The following is a 23786-nucleotide window of genomic DNA, read 5'->3' as shown; positions in this document are numbered from 1 at the left end:
TGTGTGTGTGTGTGTGTGTGTGTGTGTGTGTGTGTAAGTCCACTGTAGGGCATGATAGTATACTATTATACCCTATTTGTACAGTAGTTAGTGGTCGTTGTGTGTGCTGTTGAAATGTATCATGTACCCACAATGCAATGGGCACAGTCATTGGAGAAGACCCTCACTAGTGCAGGAAGTGTTTATAAGTTGGTGTTGAAACATCTTATAAAAGTTAGTTTGTGACTGGTTATTGCATCACTTAGCAGATATTTTGAATCATTTTTAAGTTCTTCTCACGGGGAAAGTTTAAAGGTCCCAAGCATTCTCAGTTTAAAAAAATAAATAAATTGTGACCAGGCAGTACAGTGAGGCATGACTGTTTTGATGTATTTTATAAAACTTTGATACTTGTGTAATATGTGAGACAGTTTATTGCTTATATGGAGTGGATTTGGATACTGCCCTGCTCTAGGACAGTTTACTGCAATTTAAAACAATTCCAGGAGTACACTGGGTGTGAATTTCCAGCCCAATTTTTTAGTTCGTTCCACAGGAATGTGATTTGAAGTTCTGTTGCAGTGTTTTCACAGTGCTGCAACGCAAATTCAGGATTCAAAATATCTCTTCAAATAAATGTTTTTGTTTGTTTGGGGGGGGGGGGGGGGGGGAGACATTGAATAGAGCAGATATCAGAAAGAGGGCGTGGAGAATGACATGTGGGAAAGGAGCCGGATTCGAACCTGGGCTGCCCGCATAGAGGACTGTAGTTACTGTGCATGGGATGTGACCTAACCAGTAGCCATTGTTCTTCAGAATACACTGAATTTCTAACATATATCTCGTCTTCTAGGAGAAGCTGTTCAAAGACTATGGCCAAAAACAAACCGTAATGCAGCGATTTTCTCTGAACCATTGAACTGCATTGTTCTCCAAACATGATTCAAACCACATCATAATTCTATAGCGTCCAATGAGTGCTGTGTTGCTTCATTAAAATAAACATGGACAGTCAAACAAGGTGACTCAAACCTACAGCGTCCAGCTGCGGTAAATATTCAGCAGAGCACTAATCCACCTCTGAGAATACACACATTATACTCCTGTATGAAGAACCCAGAGTGAGCATTTGTTTTTGGAAATGATTCAACCTTTTTGAAGTTGATGAATTATGTATTTCTGACCCTTTTTAAAAAAAAGGAAGGAATACTTTGGTATTTTGTGGGTGGGGTGTTTGAAGGTATAAGGAATATGGATCATCAACTTGTGTTTTTAATCCATGATCACCCAGCTAATTATTATCTGTCTTTATATGTAACATATGCTTGGGGGTGTCATTTTGAGTGTTTTACTTTTTTTAATTTGCCAATAAAAGAAATTCTGTCTCTGCAATAAAATAATATTGTAGCCTGATGTTAGCAAACTTAAATTCACAGCAGGGGGTTCTCCCTTGTGAGCTATTCTGAGCAAAGCCCAGTCTAGACGCTGCCGAATCTAAAGCCAGAATAAAACATAAAGCACAATTGAAATAAGTGTTCTTGATCTTAATGCACATTATCGCCGTGTCCCAGGGAAAAAACACTTAAAAATCAGTCATGGGGAAGAGAAAGCCTGAGGGCTCTTTAGGCTGGGTACATGTCCATGATGCACCCAGCTACTTTAGCTGTCATGCTGCAATATCTGGGAGCCCTCGCCGGGTGCACTGATGCTTGGCTTAAGCCATTTAGCAGCGCCCTGGTTAACTGAAACCGACAAAACTTCTGATTCCAGCCTGATCTTAGAATAACACCCCTGGCGATTGTGAAGCTGTCTTTGCCCATTTTATCCGGCGTGGTCCCACAACTGCATTTGTATCTGACAGAGCCGCAGAAGAAGAAGAAGAAGATGCCGTGTGATGTTACAACTGTTACCCAGAGAATTAAATTAAATGGAAAACACTGTGATGAAAAACGAGAAATGAGATCTGTCTGACAGTTGTAGGGAGGGGGGAAAAAAGAAGAGGTTACGACTTTAGCTTGAGGAGAGTGCCAGACCGGAGGGTGCAGAACAGAACATAAATAAAATAAGATGGCATTTGGCCACTTAAAGCCAATGGGCGCACCAAAGGGTAAAGTGTTTGAGATTCCAGCTGAATATTTGCTAAAAGTTGCTCTTTGCTCAGAGTAGTTGCCCAGAATCCCACAGAGCAACAACACAGACTGATGAGACGTTTACAGCTGAGTAGAAATATGAACACCGGCCATGTGAGGAGTCAAATTTGCTCATGACACCGGACTAAATTTCACTGAACATTAAAGAATACACTGGCGAGCGTGGAGCTTAAACATGGCTGCTTGTGCAACACAGCCATTCTCACACATATGACTGCATTTCAGCTGGATATTTGCTTCATTTGTTTCCATTATGGCTCCATCTGTTGGTTTTTTCTGTCTCTATTTTATGTGTTGTTGACATTTGTTTTATGTTTTTGAATGGCCCAATTTGTTTTGTTACATTTATTTACATGCCAAATATTGTCCTTGATATACAATTTTCTTTGGTTCAGAGATGCTAACAAGCTAGCATCGCGTGCTATCACTCAATCACAAGCTCCCGAACATCATTAACTTTGCTCACACAGACAACATGCAGCCTTTAATTAAATAGTAAGGCAATAAGGTTACATTAGCATAGCATGTGCTAGCATAAAATGCCAGTATTTTAGTTTTCAGCTGTATAGCATTACCCTACCTGAAAGCTACATGCTAATGATCAGTAGCATGTTAATTGTAATATTTGATGTGTTAGTGTGATCTTGCAGCTAACAGGAGTCTTTACAGTTAGCTTCCTCGCTTTCTGAGAATTAACCTCATTTCATTCATTGTCTTGTTCTGCAGGTAAAGTTTGCCTATTGGTCATCACAGGATGAAGGGAGATGAAATGTTTTTTGTCACATCGAGTATGCACCAACCACGAGCCATTGGAGTAGCAGAGAAAGACAAAGGTCAGCATCCATATCTGAGAACAGACGCTCTCAGGAAAAACCATGGGATGCCATAGAGAATGTAAGACCCTCTGGGTTAAGAGGACGTAATTTAACTCCATATATACTGTAAGTAGTGCAGTTCTGTACTGACAGTAAATGAAAAATGTGCACAGATTTATATCGTTAGACTTCAAAAGGCCGCTTTTGATTCAAACTTAAAGGTCACATATGATCATAAAGCCCTCCATTTCAGCCCTGCTCCGAACAGTCTGTTTCTGCATCTGTAGCTTTAAATGCAAATGAGCTGTGTTTGTTGGCTTGGGCTTTTCCACACCATACTTAATTGTATACAAAGAGAAGTCCGCCTCAGAGGGGAGAACAAAAACCTAGCTGTGGGAGTGTCACCATCCAGGGGGAGGGGTTACTGCCTTTTGTGATGTCACAAAGAGAAAATGTCCAAACGACCTGTTTGAGCACACATTTTCTGAAAAGGGGACTCGGCAAAGATGAGGAAGATGTTCTCATAATTGTGGGGTTTGTCAACAAACTAGTGACAAGTGTATTTTGCATAATATGTGACCTTTCCTAATAACACTTCCTGATTGGTTAACCTTTAAAAAATGTATTTACTTGAGATATTTTAGAGTTGATTGCATATTGTAATGTGTAGATAACATTAAGTTTCATTCAAAAAGCCTGTCTCCAATATTCAGATAACATGCATCTCATCAGTAAGAGCAAATACATTTAGAGGGGAAAAATATGAACTGGATGATATTTTCTTTGTAAAATTGTGAGGAAATGTTAGAACCTATCCGATCAGTCACAAAGGTTTTACTGATGACATACAGTATTTAGTTTGTTTATCCAGTCCAGCAATACACTATCTGCCTATAGCAGCTTATGAGAGTCTGTTCTAGCATTAAGGTTAGGGAAAGTTCAATGTCTTATTTTTCCACGCTGATGTCACCCTGTTCTCTTTAACATGCAGAAGATATGAGACATCACAGTGCTGCACAGCATCCAGACAATCTGTAAAACAAATGCAGTTTGTGGAGGCCAGTGTGTTGTCCCAGCATGCTCATGCTAACAAGTTAATTAAGCATAGTCCTGTGCACATGAACTTTAAGCTCGTATTAGTAGTCAAAAGAGATCTGCCGCTAGCTGCACCGAGCTAATTATGTGATGATAAATCTCCTATGGCATGAGGTAATTTCTCAGTGCTCTTTAAAGATAGTAGAGAATATGGCAGATAACTGCTTGAAGCCTTTGCGAGTCAGCGGCGGCTAAGCTAAATGTGGCAGCAAGTGTCAGGCCAAATCAATACACGCTTCCCAGGATTCCTTTGGTGCCATAATCCAGGCTGCGGTGGGCGCTGACCCTGGGGAGGCCCGGCCGCTTGTTTTCTTGCCCTGTTTTTTCAAAAGCAGTTGCACTTCTGGATATGACAGCGTTGAGCACAAGCTAATTACCTTATAAAAGCAGCAGAGTTTATGCTACAAACCACTTAGCTCTTATCTGAAACCTCTCTTCTTCACACTGGGAAGCTAGCTTGCCCTTAGGAAGTTTGATGTGCAGGATAAATATGAAGGTGTTTCACAAAAAACGCATATGACCTAAAGCTTAAAAGCTGCATATTTTAAATGAACTCTTAATGTGTGACACATAGATATGCTCTGAGTGTCAAATACTCCCTTTGGATACAGACTTTTGTTACATATTTCACCTCTCTGATTCATCCTTTGACTAACATGAACTCTACTTTTTTTCAAATATTTCTTTGAGAAAGGCCCCCGGTGTTTTCCAGCTGATTTCACAGATCCCATTAAGGTCATAATCTTGTATTATCTGCCTTAAAATAACAAGATTTAATCCTGGCATCAGACTAATCAGCCATGAAATTGAGGAATCTCCTTGACTGGATTCCAGTGCAGGAAAGCGTACACGTGATGTGCAGAGAGGGAAACAATTGCATACAGAAGAAGAGAATTGAGTTTTAAATATTCCCTTTCCACAAATAAAACCCGCGTCTCTGTGCTTTATTCAACAGGACAGATTATTTCATCCAGGACGAGGAGTAAGAGGTGTGTGGAGGAGGATTTCCAGAACATCTCTCCCTCGTAAGTGCTACTCACTTACTTAAGCCATCAGCCCGCTCATTAAAAATGTAAAATTAACATCTTTAAAGTGGAACACGATTCTGTTCCTGTGCTCAGGAGGCAGTGAAGCGCGACGGCTTCATATGAAATGCGTTCGGTCATCCCCCTGGCAACAGGGACGGGGAAGGTGCACTGAGTGAAACGAGAGCAGATTGCTTTTATTCTTTATTTAGCGAGTTATTCTAGACCCTGAGTCACAGATGCCCCCGCCATCATAAAAAAAAAAAAAAAAAAAAAAATCTTTCCTGCTCAATTGAGGCTGTCGGAGGGAAACTGTTGACTGCTCTGGTCTCTGTGGGGACGAATGAAAAGCAATCATGTTTTGTTTCTTTTGGTCTCTAACATTTGTAAACATGTCACCACTTCTGGCTGCTGACATTATTTTCCTCCTGAGACAGTCAGGTAGCAAGAAACAGAAGCACGTGTCACTGTAGTAGACAAGTTTCAGTTTGAACCACTTCCTTTGTTTTTGATTGTCAGTCTGCACAGAGGTGCTAAAAGGTTCGTGTCAACTGAAACTCCTCAGTAAACAGGCAGGGTGTCATAAAATGCGCTCTCTTATACTTTCATTTTTAGTGCAGAGCTTGTTTATGAGCTCTGTATGACAGACATCCTGGAAAAGGTGCATTCATGTAGCCTGAATCGGTACGCTCGATAGATCCCATGTTTGTAACAGATTGATCAATATCAGCAAACATGGAGCCCATGTCGTCATTTTTGGACACTAAAGAGCCATGAGACTAAAAACAATACTATGTTGTGCAGACTTTCACTGAACTTACGTTTATTAATTTGTGATCCTTTTGTGTCACCAAGTTCATGTATTTTGCTTCCAGTGAAGAATCATCTGGTTTGCAAATACGCGCACATAGAAATTCTGTCATTCAACAACAGCATTTGAACATGGAGCTAAGTAGCAACTGGGTTAATAGCACGCTAAACATCAGTATGTTAGCATTGATCTCAAAGGTTGTCGACAACCTTAAATTCAACGCTCATTTAAGTCTTACATTATTCAGATTAGAATTCTTAACATCATTTTGACAAAAAAAAAGGTTCGCTTACAGGGCTGCAGCTAACATTTTACATAATTAATGAGCTATTATTCCCATTGTCTTTAACCTTCCATTATCAGATTCATTGGGTCTAAAATATCACATGCTCGTGTAAAATGTTTTGTGGGGGAAGGGAAACTGAGGATTGGACACAGCGACCCCAGGTTTGTCCAAATTGGCTCTTTGCTGCGTTTCATGCTCCCTCTCTTCCTGCTTCTCCGACCTCTCTGCAGCTGTCGCCCTTTGATAAGGGTAAGAAAAAAACCCAAACACCTTGAAGATCAACTTTAAAAAAATAGTTTTAAAAGACGATTGTTTAACACAAAACCCAAAATGAAGGATTATTATAAGGAAAAAAAAATATTGATGTAAAAATCGAGATTCTTATCTTCTGAGATTTTAAATAGGTTCATCACTTCCAAAAACATTTTTGGCTAATTAGTCACTTCCCTGTGCTAAGGTCAACTCTTTAACTCAGTAAAATGCCAAATGTAGCAGCAAGAAATTCAGCCAGTCTCACAGACGTCTAGAGCAGATCCTGAAGAATGTAATCATTAAAAAATAGACTTTGAATCAATTAAATCAAAATTAGTTTCAGAATTGAATAGTGACCCCAAGAATCAAAATCCAATGGAATTGTAAGACACCCAAAGTTTCCCAGCCCTTATTATATTACCAAACATGTTTTTTTACTATGACACATTAATAAATATGGTTCCTAAAGTGCAGTACTGGATTAATAACAGCAAAAAGCAAAGACCACAGTAATAGAAATAACTCTTTTAATGCTATGAGCCAACGAGAAAGCTCTCACCCTTGAACAAAAAGTACAATAATCACAACCTAAATAATTAGAAAAACGCGTGTACCTCACCTAGCACACAGCAGATCTTTAACCTCTCATCAGCTGAACTTCCACACTTCATTACAGCTTCCTGAACAACAGCTTCCGACTGTGCAGTTTGAACTGAGACGCTACTTTCTCCCTGAGAATGTAAAGGCACGAATCATTTCCCCTTCTTGTCATCATCAATCATAATTACACAACATTTTCTTCACCTTGGATCAATTTGTGCCATTGAGATCAAACAGCCCTGTTAATGGGCGCCCAGGTTTCTCTAAAGGTAATCTATATCATGTGGTGTTAGCAGTAGCCTTTTTAGCCTCAAGTTAGCTCACACTGTATACCGTCTGTCACTGAAACACTGAAGCTGGTTTACCCTGCAGCTAGAATGTAGATATAGACTTAAGCCCCATTTGGGAAGTTGGTCACCATATTGTTGTTCTTTAGATAATCTCTTTTGTGTACAAAAGAAACCTTTGTGGTGGAACTTGTATTAGTATGTGAACTCAGACTGTATGACTTTAACTTTTAAGAATAACAGATTTGGTATTTTACAAATATGTGGGACATTAAGTCTACAGCACAAAAGAAAGATCTGCTTTTTCTAAGTGGACGCTCCACTAATAGCAATTGACACTTGAGCGAGCTCTAATCATCATTGTTTCAGTCACAACACAAACTGGGTCTTCAAAGGTTTCACCCACAGTGCAATTACACCAAATTACTCTCCCCATTTGGAGTCAGTCAGGGGCTCTGTTTTCAGCCCGCTCGGCCCGTAAACAGGATGTTTCAAAATGTCATCAAACTCTGCGGACAGAGCGGTCAAGAGCGGAGAAAGAAATCAGATACTCATCACTCTTAAATGAAGTCGGTGGCTTTACTCAAAAAGGCCCCAAAAATAAGAAAATTCCAAGAGATTCATCAAAGACATGTCTCGGGTTTTACTCAAAAATCCCAAAAAGCTTTTTTTTTGTAATATTGAACATTTTTTTCTTTCAAAACGTAAAATCAAGGTCACTCTCAGAAATGTCAGTCCTAAAAATGAAATCCTCATTGTCTTTTCCAGAGAGTCACAAAGGTCTCTAAAGTCTCCTTACGCGATCACAGTAGATACTTATTTTACATTTCAGAAGAACCACATCCATGCAAACTGATCTGATGTTATCAAAATGCTGCTCATCAGAAGTCCTTGATTTGTCCCAGTTAAACAGTAAAACAGAAACAGAAATTAAAAAGACTACAACTGCTTTGAAGAGTGAAACTGAAACTACATTTACACTGAACACCGACAGTGCTGCTGTAAAAATTTGGCGCGCTGATAACATTGGTCGATGTTAGCTTATCCGGTGACTATCGGTATCATCTCATTTTGCTCCGATATGTGCAGATATTACTGGATATTACTGGATCACGTCAAATATCATTTTATTTGAGTTTCATTGTATTAAACTATTAGTTCTCTTTCACCAGCAGAGGGCCCTATATGGATTACAACAAATATTATCACTGTCCAGTGTGTCGAGCGGTGACACATACATTAATCAATCTTTATTTGTATAGCATCAATTCATAACAGGTGTTATCTCAAGACACTTTACAAACAGCAGGTAAAGGACGTTACTTTCTGTCAGTTAACATTACATAAGAGCAGGTAAAAGTTCATGTACAGTTCCTTACTTGTCTTTGTTATACTTTATATATTTTCTAGTCTGGTTTGATAACTGATTTGAGGGATAAACACAATAGATGTGTATCTTTATCTAACTGAATGCAGATCGAACACAGGTCATAGAAAGATATCGGCCGATATAACTGCTATCGCATTTTGTCTCTGCCTAACATCGGCAACCGTAACCGTAACCTATCTAAAAATCCAATTTCAGTCACGCTCCTGTAAAAAAAATCAAAAAAAAAAATCCCAACATTCTGCTAAAATGTCATATAAGTACAACATTTGAAAATTTGGTTGTATTGGGTTGTTCTGCTCGTCTGTGCTAGCTAAAACTGGAGCTCAGTTCAGAACACCGCAACATCCAAACGAGTTTCTGTTCAGACAGCAAAAGATAAACAGCCAGGTTGAGTGAAACTCTGCAGCTTAACTCGTCTTAGTATAGCGTGAGTTAGCATGAGAAGAACAACTCTTGGACGTTCATCACATTTTCCTGTTGCTACAGAGCCTCATGATAGTCTGACAGAGCTAAAAGGCATTAGCATGTCTGTAGCCGGGAGATGTAACACAATATTGTTGGGAAATACAGTAAGAATCAGCCTGTTGAGGATGAAAGGCACATGAGCCCATCGTTGTTCCTTACATAATGTGTTTGTAGTTAGCATGTGGCGGTTGTTTCTCACCATTATGTTCTGTAGTTTAAGCACCCTGTCACTTCAAACTAGCATGATCTGACATTCTTCTGGGTGACTGCTGAGAATGCTAATGCCTTGGAAGTTGTATCCTGTGGCTCTTTTGGCTCAAATCAAAGCCAGAGAGGCACAAAGACGAGTCGAGCAGCAGCAGTGCCCACACTCGACAGAACGGTAATTTAATCCTTCAACATGTTTGAGAGGGAAACACAGACCTGACACTGCAGGCACTGTTCATTTTTCATCACTAACTATAGCCATTAAGTAGTCTGTTTCAAAGAAGTGTTCAACAAGTTCTAGTCATCAATTTGTACTTGTTTACATGTTAGTCAAAGAGCCCAGAGAAACTCTATAAGTTTCAGGGTCTTAGTTCAGGTCTGACATATTCGTCTTCTTGAAGGCACGGACACACAATACAACAGTTGAGCCGCGGATGAATATGATCTGGGCATGACACTTGATGAGATCAAGCTGGACCCCGTCTGATTCAATCTGGATCAGCTGGTGTTAACCACTGACTGTAAATGGTCCATGTGTCTCCATCTCTTCCAGTTGTACAAAAGATAAGGCAAAATACCTCTGTGACGGACGCTGACACACCACCCATTTGGTGTCAGAGTCGACACACTGGCGTTCTGTTATTTTTAGGGGATTTGTATGCATTTATTTCAGCGGAGAGGAAAGTGGGCTCAGGGTTGGAGTTATACCACGGTTGCCCTCTTCAAGGACTAAGGCCTCTGTTTACACTGTGTGTGTTGTTGTTGTTGTTGTTGGTTGGTCTGACAGATGTGTGGATTGCGGCAGCTGTGGTAGTTGAATCGTCACACACTGAGCCGTCTGTGTGTGTGTGTGTGTGTGTGCACTCTGTATATTACTGTAATGGAGCGTGTGTAGTACGGGTAGAAGGTCGCCTTAATGAAGATCAGATGGATCATAGAATCGAATGTTATTCTAACTAAGTAGACAAATAGTTCAACGACCAAGTTGTCTCTTGTTTTGCGAACTAGCATGTGGATGAATGAGCTCAAAAAAAAAAAATTCGATGACAATTGGACGACGGTGAGTAAAATCTGATGAATCCGGTTGGACTATATAAAAGCTAAAGGTGACTGTCTTTTCTGTCAGGGTTTTGAAACAAACCCTTAATTTTTTTTTACAATTTTAATCTTCTTTTTATTTTCTGTTGTTGTCCTTCGACTATTCTCTTAAAGCCTTAGTGTATTTCCTCCTGTTAAACGGCTCTTGCTCTCTTTTAAGTTTATCTCTTTATTCAAGCTTTTATCTTATATTACTGTTGGATTCTTTTTTGAATCGTGGCAGTCTGAAGCGCCGGCCTGATGGAAGCGCTTCAGAGTGGGAGTGTGGTGGATGTTATGTGTTTGTTTTTTAGAGTCCGATGCGCGCCTGTCACAAATCCAGATGATGTTACTGACTGCATCGACCCCTTTGGTCAGTTTCTCTTCACATCCGACATCGCAGCGCCCGTACCACGCGACCATGGAAGAAGACAAAACACTTTCTACCAGATTCTTGTACGTCATTTCAGGAATCTTTCAACTTAGCCCAAACTCTTTTAGCTTTCCCAGAGTACATGCTAAACATAAACCTTAGAGCACAGAGGTACACAATAGGATCTCTGTTATAACCGTGTGTTGTTAAACAACATGTTAAAGTGCTTACATGGCCACTTTAAAAAGGCCAAAACAAACCTTTAAACTCTGTCCACCAGGGGCAGCATTGAACCTCAGGATGTCGCCTATGAGTAAAAAACCTTGTGCAAGTTATGCGCTCGAGAAAATCAAAATGTTTGTGCTGCTTGAACTCTTTTAGTAGTTCTACAATTCTTCTCTTGTCATCTTTTGTCACGCACATGTCTTGACTCCAATTCTTTAATATTAGGGATGACATATAGAGCGATGAAACTGAGATCAAGATAGAAAGAGTTTGTCTCTGTCCTAAATTCAGACGAGAGCAGTCAGAGGAAATTGCCCATAAAAACCACAGTTGCTGCCTCATAATTCACCAGTTGACGATGAAGATTGTTATTAATTCATCAATGGTTGAAATATTCATGAGCAATTTTTTGGGCCACATATTCAGGATACCACTTGAAGAAAATAGCATTAGCATGACAGCAGTCTTTTCTTATATATATTTTTTTAGGGGTGGTGGGGGGGCTGTATAGTACTCTCTCATGTGCAGCAGAAGACATTATTGTTGTGTTCGTCGGGCTCCTGGCGAAGGATTATCTGTCAGAACAGCTTTAGCGTTTTACAGCTCAGAGGAAACACAATGAATTTTCTGCACTCGATTGTCTCACTTTATCAGGATCAGAATCATTTCTGGTTTTCCTCAAAAATTATGACACATGCAAGCTATTCCGTTCTGAGTTTGACACCAGGGAGGAAGCGAGGAAGAAGACTCTTCTTTATTTATCAGCTCATGACTATTTCAACCCTTTCCGTGCAGATCCCACTCTGATATACGGTTCATTTCTGGCAAATATTCGGCTGATATCTACACCAATCGTCTTGTAAAAAAATCGTCTTAAATTTAATATCACTTTTCCCCTTCCCAATGACGAATAACTGGTTTCTAATTTCTGAATGTGTGGGCGTTTAATGAGGCCTAAGATATTTTATTCTCCTACTACAGCGCTGTCGACAAAATTGTGCGCTGCTGAGTGTAATCATGCAACGCTATCTGGCACAGACACTCTCTGGCAGCAAGCGAGGCAAAACCTGCAGCCCAGAACTGCTCCACTTAAGGGAGGATGATGTGAGAGGAGCGGACAGGCGAGAGTGGAAGGCCCTCCAGTCATGCAAAATGCAAAAGAAATATGACTTTATTACAGCTCCCTAATGGTGACATAACAATCTGTTCAGCCACTTCCCCCCAAATCTCCAAGCGTTTTTTTTTTTTTTTTTTTTTTGCAGAGTGCTCCTCTCTGCAGTCAAGGCTGGCTCTTGAAAATCTCTCGGTATGAGTGAGTTTAAACACAATTGAGTTTGAAATGCAGCTTTGACCGGCTCATCTCTTATTTATTTATTTTTGTTCTTGTTTTTCATGTCGGAGTGATAAATGTCCTGAGAGACGAAACAATGCACTACAGGAGTTTAGAAGCTGTTGTTTTTGATCACTGTAGAGATCCTTGTGATACGTGTGTGTTAACTCTATAAAAGAAGAACTACGCTTTTGAACCTGTCTGATGACTTTGAACCTCAGCGTTCACGTCGAAGATTAGTTGAGCAATTCAATCCGACTCCTCCAATTCTCCTGCTGAATAGAATATTGATTGAGTCACCAAAAATAACGACAGACAAACGGAACAGATGTGGAAAATTGGGTGTAGCACTGAGATTGCTTCCAAGGATGACACACCGTCCCACGCCATCTCGCCGTCTTCTCCACACTTCGACCCGACGATCCCAATCTGAACTCTTCGCCGAACACACAACGTTCCTCCACATGTTCAGGTTCCACTGCACGTGTTGCCAACTTTGGGCGATCAGAAGCTCAAAACAAGAGTCAATAGCAACAGCAGAATAAGTGGCTTGGCGTTGGCAGCAGAAGATTTGGCAAGTTTTTCATCGGCGCAACCCGCATTTTTTTGGGGGGCATTTTTGCCTTTTATTAGATAGGACAGCTGAAGAGAGACAACGACAGCTACTACGACTTAGTTTGAAGAAGAACACAAAGAATTGCTGCAAAACTCTGCTGCCGATTTGGTGCGATTTAAACAAAACTAATAACCAAATCTGTTTTATATGTGGATGACATTTGCCATATTGTACAGTAGTTGAATAGTGTGTAACATCGAGGAGATTTAAGTTAGCTGCTGTTCCAGTCTCTTTGCTGAGCGAGGCAAGTCAGGGAACCTCAGATGCCACACTATCAGTAGATAAACCAATATGGCTGTACAGAGAGCAGTTTCATGCTGGATAATGATATGGTGCTCTTGAAGGGATGACTTGAGCATTGGTACAAATTTTGGGTCTGTTGTTGGTACAAGCTGGCACCACATCTTGTGTTCTTAAGAGGTCCAAATTGTGACAAACTACAGTCCATATTCTCGTGTTTCTTCTCTACCTTGGTTGAGTGTTGGGACTTCTGATAAAACACAAACCCAGATATTAGTCCTATCCCTCTCAGGGCTACGCTAGAAAAGCTTCACTATTTGAAGCGTTGTCATAAATCTTTTACGGGGAACATTTTGCAGCTGTCTATTTGTGGATTTGAGAGATGAATAAAATAAACACAAACTCCATTTTTTTCCCCTCTTTTTTTTGTAGGGTTGTGGAATTAAAGCGGTGAATAATGCATGGCTGAAAGCATCCGTCTCTCTCTCTGAGTTGCCTCTCTTGGCTACCAGGGGAGATGAAGGCAAGTCAACACAGATTTCTACAAAGTGTTGTTTGATTTCAGAGCGAACACATTCGATCACCTGTTATTTAAAAAAAAAGCACCTTTGGCCTTTCTTACTTGTGTGAAACATTTAGACCCTCAGAAGGAGTCCAAGGCAAATGAACTGAATTCTGTGTTTACACTCAGAAGCTCATCCTGCATCAGGCCTCGGCAGCATGCGAGGCAGGAAGACAGAAGGAGAATCCCGGCCGCACACAGAGGGAGCCAATGAGTCGGCTGTTTGGAGGTATGTTTCTCTGACCATCTGAAGTCACAGCTAACTTGTATTTTGTCTTTCCAATAATATCCAGAAAGAACATTCAGATGAGTTCATTCCTGATTGATAATGTGGCTGATCGATCCATTAATGTCAGCCATTGTTCAAGTCAGCTTCATCTCAAGAGTGCATTGTCACAACACCAGTCACCAACACCAGAATTGCTCTCACACTTTCAGTCAGTGATGACTTTGTAAATGTAATGTGGTCCACCATGTTGAGATTGATTGTTTGTCTGAATGAGCTTCCAACGTTTTTAATTAAAGCGAGCAAAGCAAGCTGTATTCACGGTTGCTGTCTGGCGTGCAGTATTAACCAGGGATGCACAGATTGATTGATCATAGGTTTTGGCTGATGCTTAGCCCGTTGGAAAAACATTGACACAAAAGCAGATGATGGTTACCAAAAATGTCTGTTTGTAATTCTGACAAACTAGTGTGGGATGGATGAACTGGTTTGTTTTTTACGGACAAATGTGAGGAAAGAAAATGGCGGCAGCCTGGGGAAAGCTCAGCGACATGGAGTTCCTAAAACATGCTGAAGTGGCCGCTATCAAAAAAGAAGGGCTCCAAATGATCTGCAACAATTTACGTACATTTAAATGAATGTCACAGCTTCCTTTTTTTTTTGTTGGTCAAACCAGACCCAAAGAGTCACACAGTGCAGCGCTAGTATCCAGAATGTGGCTCTGGTATGTTAACAGCAAAGAGCACAGTCGACAGTACAGTCTCAGGTGCACGCCTACGACAAGACTGAAAAGTCAGCACGCCAAATGTCTTTCATGTTTTCTTTCTCTGGGTAAGAGCAGCGTACATAAACGTTGATGGACGTGTTTCAGCGGCAGGCCGTCGTCAGCGTTTTTCCGGAATGTTATCAAAGGCAAGTTTGAAGGAGCCAATCGAGCGTTGACTGGTTCAGGGCCCTCTGTGAGTACGTCTTCAACAGGAAAAATACTGTGACTCTGATCTTTTGCCAGGGACTTGGTTAAAAATACTAGAGATGCCATTATAAGCTGCATTATGGGAAATGTAGGACTCAATGTTTTTGGACTTTGACTCATCTTTCAGCCCGGAGGCCGTATATCTCATCCTCAGTTGCGTAATCTTGTCTCTTGTTTTCACATCAGGCAGATGATGGAGGAGTAATACCGCTGACTCACCCTGGTGACTCTTTCGAACATGAGCACATTTGAGAAAGTCAAGGATTCGAAGCTCAACTCAAAGTGGACGCTATTTCGCGGCGTTCCTTTGCTTTGACTTTACAACCTCGTTTGAACTTCTTCCTTTACCCAACGGGTTTTCTGTGAGCTGCGTCGCTGCAAACGAAACCTCTGGCCACGCGATCTGTGTGTTCCTCACACGAGAAAGGCTCATCTGATGCACAGTGTGTTTGCGGTGCAGACTGATGCCTGAACTTCACATGTTCTTGTCACACTCTGCACACTTGTATGACCCAGCTGCAGAATCGTCTCTGAACGACATTTAAATTGCGTCGGGGTTCACGAGCCTTTTACCGATTGTCACGTTTGTCAGACATTATCAAGTGCAGCAACAAATGAAGTGACAGACTTGTACATTTAGCGGGAGGTTTTCAGAGGAGCGGACGTGAAACTCTGTTTTTTGACGTACAGCAGATTTGACTCAGACGCTTGTTGACAGCGTGAAGTGGCCGTGAACTCTGACCTCTGCTGCACGTCAGTCGCGCGAGCTGATGAGCGATGTGGACAACGGACGTGTTAATAGCAGCTCGGGGAGCCGATGACGGGTCGTGCACGAGAGTCTTTTTGAGCATCAGATCATGACGGAAACGCGAGTTGAACCTCAGGCTGCTGTCAGGCTGATTGTGTCGGCCGTCTCAAATGGACAGCGAGGAGCCTTCCTCTGCAGATACAACACTCCCTCATTATTCAGCGTGCATTCTGACAGATCTACTTTTTGCACAGAGTGGATGAAGATGATGCAGTAATTAAAGAAACGCAGACCTGATTAGTGTCATCTGTATTTGCATATCAGAGCAGACGGCTTAGTTTTGAAGGAGTGGTTCAAACAGAAATAATGCAACTGCTACAAATGATGGTTGATGGCCTAAACCTGGTGAGCAGTTACCCCACACCTTCAAACAAGTATCCATCCATCCATTTTCTTCCACTTTTTTCGGGAAGGTCGGGTTGCGGCGGTGGCAGCCGCAGTAAGTCAACCCAGACTTCCCTCTCCCCAGCAGCGTTTTTCCGGCTCCTCCCGGGGGATTCCGAGGCGTTCCCAGGCTAGACGGGACACATAATCCCTCCAGCGAACTTTGGGTCTTCCTCTGGGTCTCGTCCCAGTTGGGAATGCCCGGAAAACCTCTAAAGGGAGGCATCCTAATCAGATGCCCAAAGCACCTCAACTGGCTCCTTTCGATTTGCGAAGGAGCAGCACTGTGTTGCATCATACGGAGTCTAGTTTAGCTCTGCTCCCTTCATAAGAGTACAGGAACCTATGATCTTTGATATCTTTTTGTCCAGGAACCAGGAAAAAAGGCTTTTTAAATTTGCCGCTCCCCTTACTTCAAACAAACTACAAAATGAATTGAAACTTGACAAACTTTTCTCATCGAGCGCTTTTAAGAGGAAGTTAAATGACTCGGAGGCAGACACATCTGGCTGTGTATATGTTTGTGGGCGACCCTGACGAAACATTTGCTGTTCAGATTGTTATGTGTGTCTTTTAACGCCTCAGGGTGTATTTTTGTGTTTGTACGCTCGGCTGCTCGTCGTCTGTCTGAAACTCTGTTGATTGTGCTTGCTGCCTGTCCTGTCCAGGACACTCTCGAATTTTTCATCTCAATGAGTTTTTCCTTCCTGGTTGGATGTAAATAAAATGTACTCTGCTAACGCAAGGATGTCAGTGAGAACTCGTTGAAAAGACACTTTGCAGCTGAAAGGTCACTTGATCACAATACTAACAATCACGATGAAACCCAGTTTGAGGGAAATTTCTCTGACCTGCATTTAGAATTGATATTTCGACCGATGTCTCGTGTGTTAACTTGTGGCTGCACAGAACTAATTGCTGATAAATAAGCCGCAGTGATCGTCCTTCGTTCATGTGAGCGTCTTTAGTGCTATTGAGTGTGAAGCTTGTATCCGAGCAGCTGTCAGTTAATGGCTCTCCTGGTGCTCTGTGTAAAATTAAACTGCAGCGATGACACAGCCCGTTTCGGAGCCGCAGGTGCGTCGACCTGGCAGGCTGCCACTCGGCCTATCAGCACACAATCCAACGACGGTGTTCAGGGAGAAGTCGCCCTTCTCTCTCCGCTTGTGTTCCACTCAGCGGCTGATTGCTCAGTCAGATGTGCGCTCGCGATGGTAAATTCTCATGACTGGGCCGTTGCACTTGTGATTTGGGGCTGTCACACTGGATGAGCTGAGCGATGAGCAGCTGCTCGGCCCTCTGGGAGATCTGAGCTGAGAGAACACGCGGCGAGCTCAGAATGAAGCAAAATAAAAAAAATAAATGGTTGGAGTGCAGATCATTGTGTGTTTGTGGTGAGAAATGTGGGTCAGGTTACCATCCTGTCGCCAATTGCCTGGAAGAGGAAAGTAAATCAGCAGGAAATACACCAGCTGTCAATGACTGACACTCACACTACAATCGGATCATGAGTCAGCACTTTATATCCATATACGCATACACATCTCATTTCATTCACATATTTAATACAGTACGTTTGTAGTTCAATTTAAAGTCTGACTACTGTTGACGAAACAACAAAAGGAAGAGCACTAAATCTGAACATCTATTCAGGTGTTTTGTTAACATCAAACATTCCCTGTGAATGACCAGCATGTAAGCTCTGTCGTAGTTATAAAGGATATTAATATTACCCGTCACAGATGGAGGTTCTTTAATAATTAGCTATAAGTAAACATAGCTAATTATTAATATAATTAAACTAACGTACATTAGTGTAATGTTTCAGTGATAGGTGTAGCATTAGCCCCAAAGATCAACACACTGAGGCCTTTACAGTGTGTTCTTCAGTTCAGTATCCGTTTAACATGAGGGAGACATTGTGAAGGGTGTCATCTTCCAAGCAACATTACTCAACACTAAATTTCAAAATATGTTCGCTCATAGTCCAAATATTCACGTCAGCCAACGGGAGTGTGAAGACGTGTCCTCAAATTTGAAGGGAACCTTTACGAGTGTCTCACAGTTTGAGCAAACGTTGGAACGTGCTGTACCTAAGAACCTGATTCACATGAACGAGTCGATGGAAGTTGTCAGACGTAATCGCCGATAAAAGAAGCTCCTGTGATGGTTGACGTTTGTCTTTTACCTTTTACCAAAGAGGACGTTGCAGCTGCTAGCATAGCAAATAGGTGTAGCATTGTTTTTAACGACCATTTTTGGCACACTTTTACAACCTCATGTCTTTGTCTGTCATATGGTCACACCAGTGGCTGCAGCGTTTTCTGTTGTAGTTCAGTAGCCTAAACGTGGAGCACAAATGTCATATCTCAGTGTGTACACCCTTCTGGTCTTTAGATGAAAAAGTATTATTGAGTGACTAATGACCTATTGATCGGACTGATGATCTCTCTGGACTGCTAAGAAACTGATATTCTTCCTTCACACACATGCAAACGCCCGTACAGACACATTTGTTCGGTGTCAGACTCTGGGCCTCCTGGTAACATGTTCTCCAGCACAGCTTTTTCACATTCAGTCAATAGTCTTCCATTAAGAGGGGCTCGGCTGTCAAAGCAACCTGTGACCTCCTCTCGGCCCCTCAGAGCCCACCGGCCTGTGATGTCCGTATCAATATGAATTTCAGCCCTTTGCGCCCTTCAGTCGCAACTCCCTGTGTCCATTAGTCTCAAATATCTGTTTCCTCCAACTTGTAGTATTGATTTGAGGCTCTTTAGTAACCGAACAAGCTCCGATTTTTAAGATGGAGGCAGCTTGATAGACTGGACATTTAAAGATTCTCCATATTTCTGTTATTTAGTAAATAAAATGCCAGTCTTTGAACTGCTTGTCATTGCTGTGCTCTAAACGTTTGCATAAGCCAACATCTGATCCTGCCTGAGATGACAGGAAGTTCAAAGTTGGGGGACCCGTGCCCTTGGAGGTCAGGGCTTTTCATCTCGGCGGTCAGGATGAAGGGCCCGCTTGTTGTCCTACACAGACAGACACCACAGCAAACACAGGGGCGCAACCTGCTCCTCTCTCCCCGGAGACGTCGTCCTACCCCACACTATCACACCATCGCCTACATCTGCTGCTGCAAGGTGTCTGTTTGGTGGCACTTTTGTGGATTCAGACTTCACCTTCATTCACAGGAGAGGCGAAGTGTCGGTGGGGGCGCTGATAGTCATTGCATGTGACCATGTATGGTAGTTCTAGCCCTCTATGAGAGCAGCCAGGGTTCGAATCCAACCTGTGGCTCCTTTGCTGCTCATCTCTCTCTCTCTCTCTCTCTCTCTCTCTCTCTCTCTCTCTCTCTCTCTCTCTCTCTCTGTCTCTCTCTCTCTCTCTCTCTCTCTCTCTCTCTCTCTCTCTCTCTCTCTCTCTCTCTCTCTCTCTCTCTCTAAAAGTTGACCTAAAAAAAAAAAGTGAAGTTGTGAATGCTACTTGACGTAAGATTACATGAAATAAATGTTGATGAAGTTGAATTAAACACACAGTATGTAAATTCCGCCACCAGGGGGCTCTCAACGACAACAGTGACGAAAGGTGACGTCGAGCGTAGCGGGAATCATGGGAGTAAACTGCTACTCAACCCTCCATGAAAATGAACTCTGAGTTGACCGTAGTCTGTGCTGTGTGCATTTCTCAGCACACGTCAATAGCACAACAGCTTTCAGCAGCAATTCCGTCTTCCTCCTGCAGCGCTCTTTGACGTAACATCCAGTGTTTCCAACATGTGCTGTCTGTCATGGCGGCAGCCCTTTCAACTGTAAAATTACGGATATCTCCAGCTTGCATAGGTGTTGGAAGTAATCGAGCTAATTTAAGTGCTCCACACACAACAAATATAACATGGGTTAAGTCCATCTTTATTTCATTTATTTAGTGTAAAAAAAATCTTCATATGTTTAAATCCCACATTGAAAAATGAAAATGCACGAGTGTAAATAACACAGATACACAGCATTTACAGATTTTCTCAACATGAAAACTCTCTCTTACTCTACATCCAGCATTATTTAAAGTGTGAACACTATTCACTGACATATGTCCGCTCCTTACTGCTGGGCCATATCTGCTGCCAGGGGCCTTCAGGGGCCAGAGACTTCTTGATGTAGTCAAGCGACTCCAGAGACAGGAAGATAGCTGACCTTTAGCTTTATTTATGTCGTCGCCACTCATGCAAGACCTTTTCATCAGATCGGCTCATTGGAATCCCTCGGCCCCCATTCAATCTACAGAGGCACTCTGTCACTGCAGAGCGCTAAAGTCCACCAAATTAATGGATCAATAAGCCCCCTGAAAGCCTCTGATCCCCCCCATGTCACTATCAAGTTACGCGTCATAATGAATGGGGTGTTGTTTATGTTGTAAAGTGCAGCGTCACCCCGGCCTTTGTACAAACCACAGTCTGAGCTCGAGCTGAGCTGAACACCACCGGAGAGAGCACTGTGATGGGAACAGGAAAAGGACGACTTTTTTTTAATAGTGCGTCTGTCCTACAGCAGTTTAATTGTCTTTTTAATTGTTAATACATTTCTACATGTCCATTTTATGACATGAATTAGAAAGATGTTTGTGATAGCACTTGCTCTCTGTGTTTCTAAATCTCTTTGTTTCGTCAGGAAGACCCCGAGGCAAATCTGATTAACTCCCAAACTGCCTCTTTTTATTTAGCCACGCTGATGATTCATTGTGAGTTGCACGTTCGATGTACGAAAAAAGGATTGTTTATTTTTGGTTGGATGGATGACAAGACACGGCTTTCACGTGGACAAGATAATATCAGGAAAGAGATAGGGCGCACGGTTGTGTCCACAGGGGGCGCCAACATTGCCAAAATGCCAAAGTTCCTCAACGTAGGTCTGATGATTTAAAATAAAAAGAACATTTAATTAAACCCTCTTTGTATAACATTTGTGACAGTTTATTTAATGGTATGAACCCAAACAAGGAGTTTATTCAGTGTTTACAACAACCAACATGTATGCAGATTAATACCAACCATTAGGAGGATTAATTTGACAACCTGGCAACCCAGAATTTGTTTATTATAGCAGATTAACACTGCAAAGTCTGAGTATTATCATTGATTGGTAATAATTAGGCCCCCTTCTATTGTTTACGCCATGTCTGCTAAATGTCCTAAAAATAACTGTCATTGTCCGTTCTTTCTCTAAAAGTCTGAAAAAGCTGCACAAACTTTACACAGAGTGAATTCATCTTTAACCATCCCAAAGACCTAAAACTAAAGCATCCATTTTATTACCTGTCTCTACTGTAAACACGAACCTCTACTGACAATAGGACCATCGAAAAGAATGAGTACAAACATAACAGAACCAATGAAATCCATTATCTGTTCACCTCTCTATAAGCTACTTCCTGTTTGTAGCAGAGTGTTTGGGTGATGCTAAAGTCTTTCACTGTTGTGCTTTCAGCAGCAGAATTCATGGTTAAGAGGACATATCATGCGTCTGTAGGACCATGTAAAGAAACATTAGAAGGAAGAAGCAAAATAAAATGAAGGATACAAACCCGACTGTTTGAGGATGTTCCTGCTCGATGCTTGGGCTGAGGAGGTTTGATGTGTGTTGCGCGTTGTTGATCTTGCGTTTATAAATTGAGTTGTTATGAAACCAGAATCGGCCCAGAGGTTGTGAGAAGACTTTTCTGAGCGGCTCCTTCCAGAAACATTTACAGACATTAACTGTGAAAGAGTTTAGTAATTATAACAACATGTGAAAACTCCTGTTCAGGGAAAGAAAGACTTCCTCTTTCTGATCTTTTGACCGACTTGACACCTCATTTAGATGCAGCTGAATAATTCAGTGTGGTGAGTGTTAGTGTGCTGCTTCTGAACCTCTTTAACCCTGCTGTTTCAGCCTTCGGCTGGTTTTGTTCAGTTGAGAACAAAAACGAGCCTGATGGTGAACTTCTGAACGCAGAAATGATCTTTGTTTCTTCTACGCTTCAAATGATCAACACGAAGCATGAACACAGACACTTCTCCAACTATTGGGATGGATGGATAAACGTTAATGTCTGTCCCAACAGTGAGAGAAATGTTCCTTTCAATTCCATGATAAACGCATCTAACTTGAAAACACATTGAAAACATGAAGTACAGATATTCCGGGATATTCAGATGTCTCTATGCTAGCCTATTTATTGTTGCTCTGCGTCTGCTTGATTTAAAAAAAAAAGTTAGTTGAACTTCACAAGCAGGTAATACATCAAATGTTACTTTGCCACCCAAAGTCTGTTGCTATGAATATTCCAGGAACTACTTTTTAAAATACTTTTTAAAAAGATTCATTGGACCATTTTTGTCTGCGGTTCAGTCTGTTTTTTTTTTTTTTTTTTTTACACACAATTGTTGTTGTTTACAGTAATTACTTCATTGCTGAGTCATCAGGATTTAAAGGCCCAGCTATTTTTCTGTTTTTCTGTAGAAACACTTTAGTTTTTCGAAACGCAGCTTTTTGGCACATTGGTTGAAATAAAATGCTTGCAAGACCCCCAAAGTTCTGCTACCTTTGAACAGTGAGAGGTCCAGTCTGGGACTTTTAGGAGTTATACCTGTCTAATATGTCTAAAACATCAATGTAAATATAGTGTATAATGCAACTGAGGTAACAATAGTGCATTCATTCACCTGTAGAGTGAGCCACGACACCAGAAGTTCCAGAAACAGACGATTCAGTCCAGGATTAGATCTGAGAGATTTGATCCCTTCCTGTAAACGGTATACGTCTCTATCACTCTCCGTGAAGGCTTACCACTCTTCCATATTAAAACTAAATTCATTTATTAATTCATTCATTCATTTATTGGTATTTCAGTTGTTCACTTTATGTTGTTGCTTTTTAAATACCAATACATTCTCTGAAGTTGCCCAAATCTCGACCGTTTTCTAATTCTGCCAATATTTACCACAGAAATCCCTCCCAGTGTTGCCCAGCACTTTGAGCTCAGAGTTCGTGGTAGCTCCAGATCCAGCCTTCCTCCAGGCCGCTCACACTGTAATTGGAAGCAATTATGAATCCCATCTGAGAATGCCCAAACAAAGCTCATGGCGAAACCGGCCTGTTTTTCACTTTCAAGCGCCAAGTAGTGTGAACATGGATTAACGGCTTATTAAACAACTATTGAGACGTCGGGGTCTCGTTACGAGCGAGGCCAGGCCCGAGTGATTGATGTGGAAATCTCAATCAAAGCCGTCACTCTGAGTTAAGGAGATGAAATGAGATATGACAACATGTCGAGCTCTGCGGGGCGAAGACGAGACAATGATCCTTTAGCTTTAAGACACGTATTAAACAAAGTAGCGCTGATATTTCTTCAGTATGTACACACATTGGTATCCGTTTACTTCTCGACAGTTTGGACATGATTTAAAATGACTTAACACAGTTTGGATGGTAAAAGAAACCCAAAGCAGCCGGGTCACGTCTCCATATTTGCATGCTAACTGTACGGGAGGAACTCCCTCCACAGTCATTCAGTGCCACCACATTATCACTTAGAATCCGGGGATCAGTGATCTCAAACAAAGGCGCTCGGGC

At 41.6% G+C, this 23786-nt stretch overlaps 1 long non-coding RNA gene across 4 annotated transcripts in view; it reads left to right on the top strand.

Moving 5' to 3' along the window:
* LOC306841212 overlaps positions 1 to 23786 on the top strand; it is a 106623-nt gene that overhangs the window by 1362 nt on the left and 81475 nt on the right. The window contains exons 2-5 of one of the 4 annotated variants that reach the window (XR_013781451.1): positions 2856 to 2962; positions 4995 to 5064; positions 13656 to 13746; positions 13915 to 14014. This is a non-coding gene — a long non-coding RNA (uncharacterized lncRNA). Of the gene's footprint in view, positions 1 to 2855; positions 3071 to 4994; positions 5065 to 13655; positions 13747 to 13914; positions 14015 to 23786 lie in introns of all 4 variants that reach the window. The other 3 variants (XR_013781452.1, XR_013781454.1, XR_013781453.1) reach the window with 3 other exon arrangements.

This window comes from Symphodus melops (genome assembly GCF_947650265.1).
Source record: "Symphodus melops genome assembly, chromosome: 20".
NCBI classification, from domain to species: domain Eukaryota; kingdom Metazoa; phylum Chordata; class Actinopteri; order Labriformes; family Labridae; genus Symphodus; species Symphodus melops.
The sequence above is the reverse complement of the archived record's forward strand: the minus strand, read 5'-3'. Positions and strand labels throughout refer to the sequence as shown.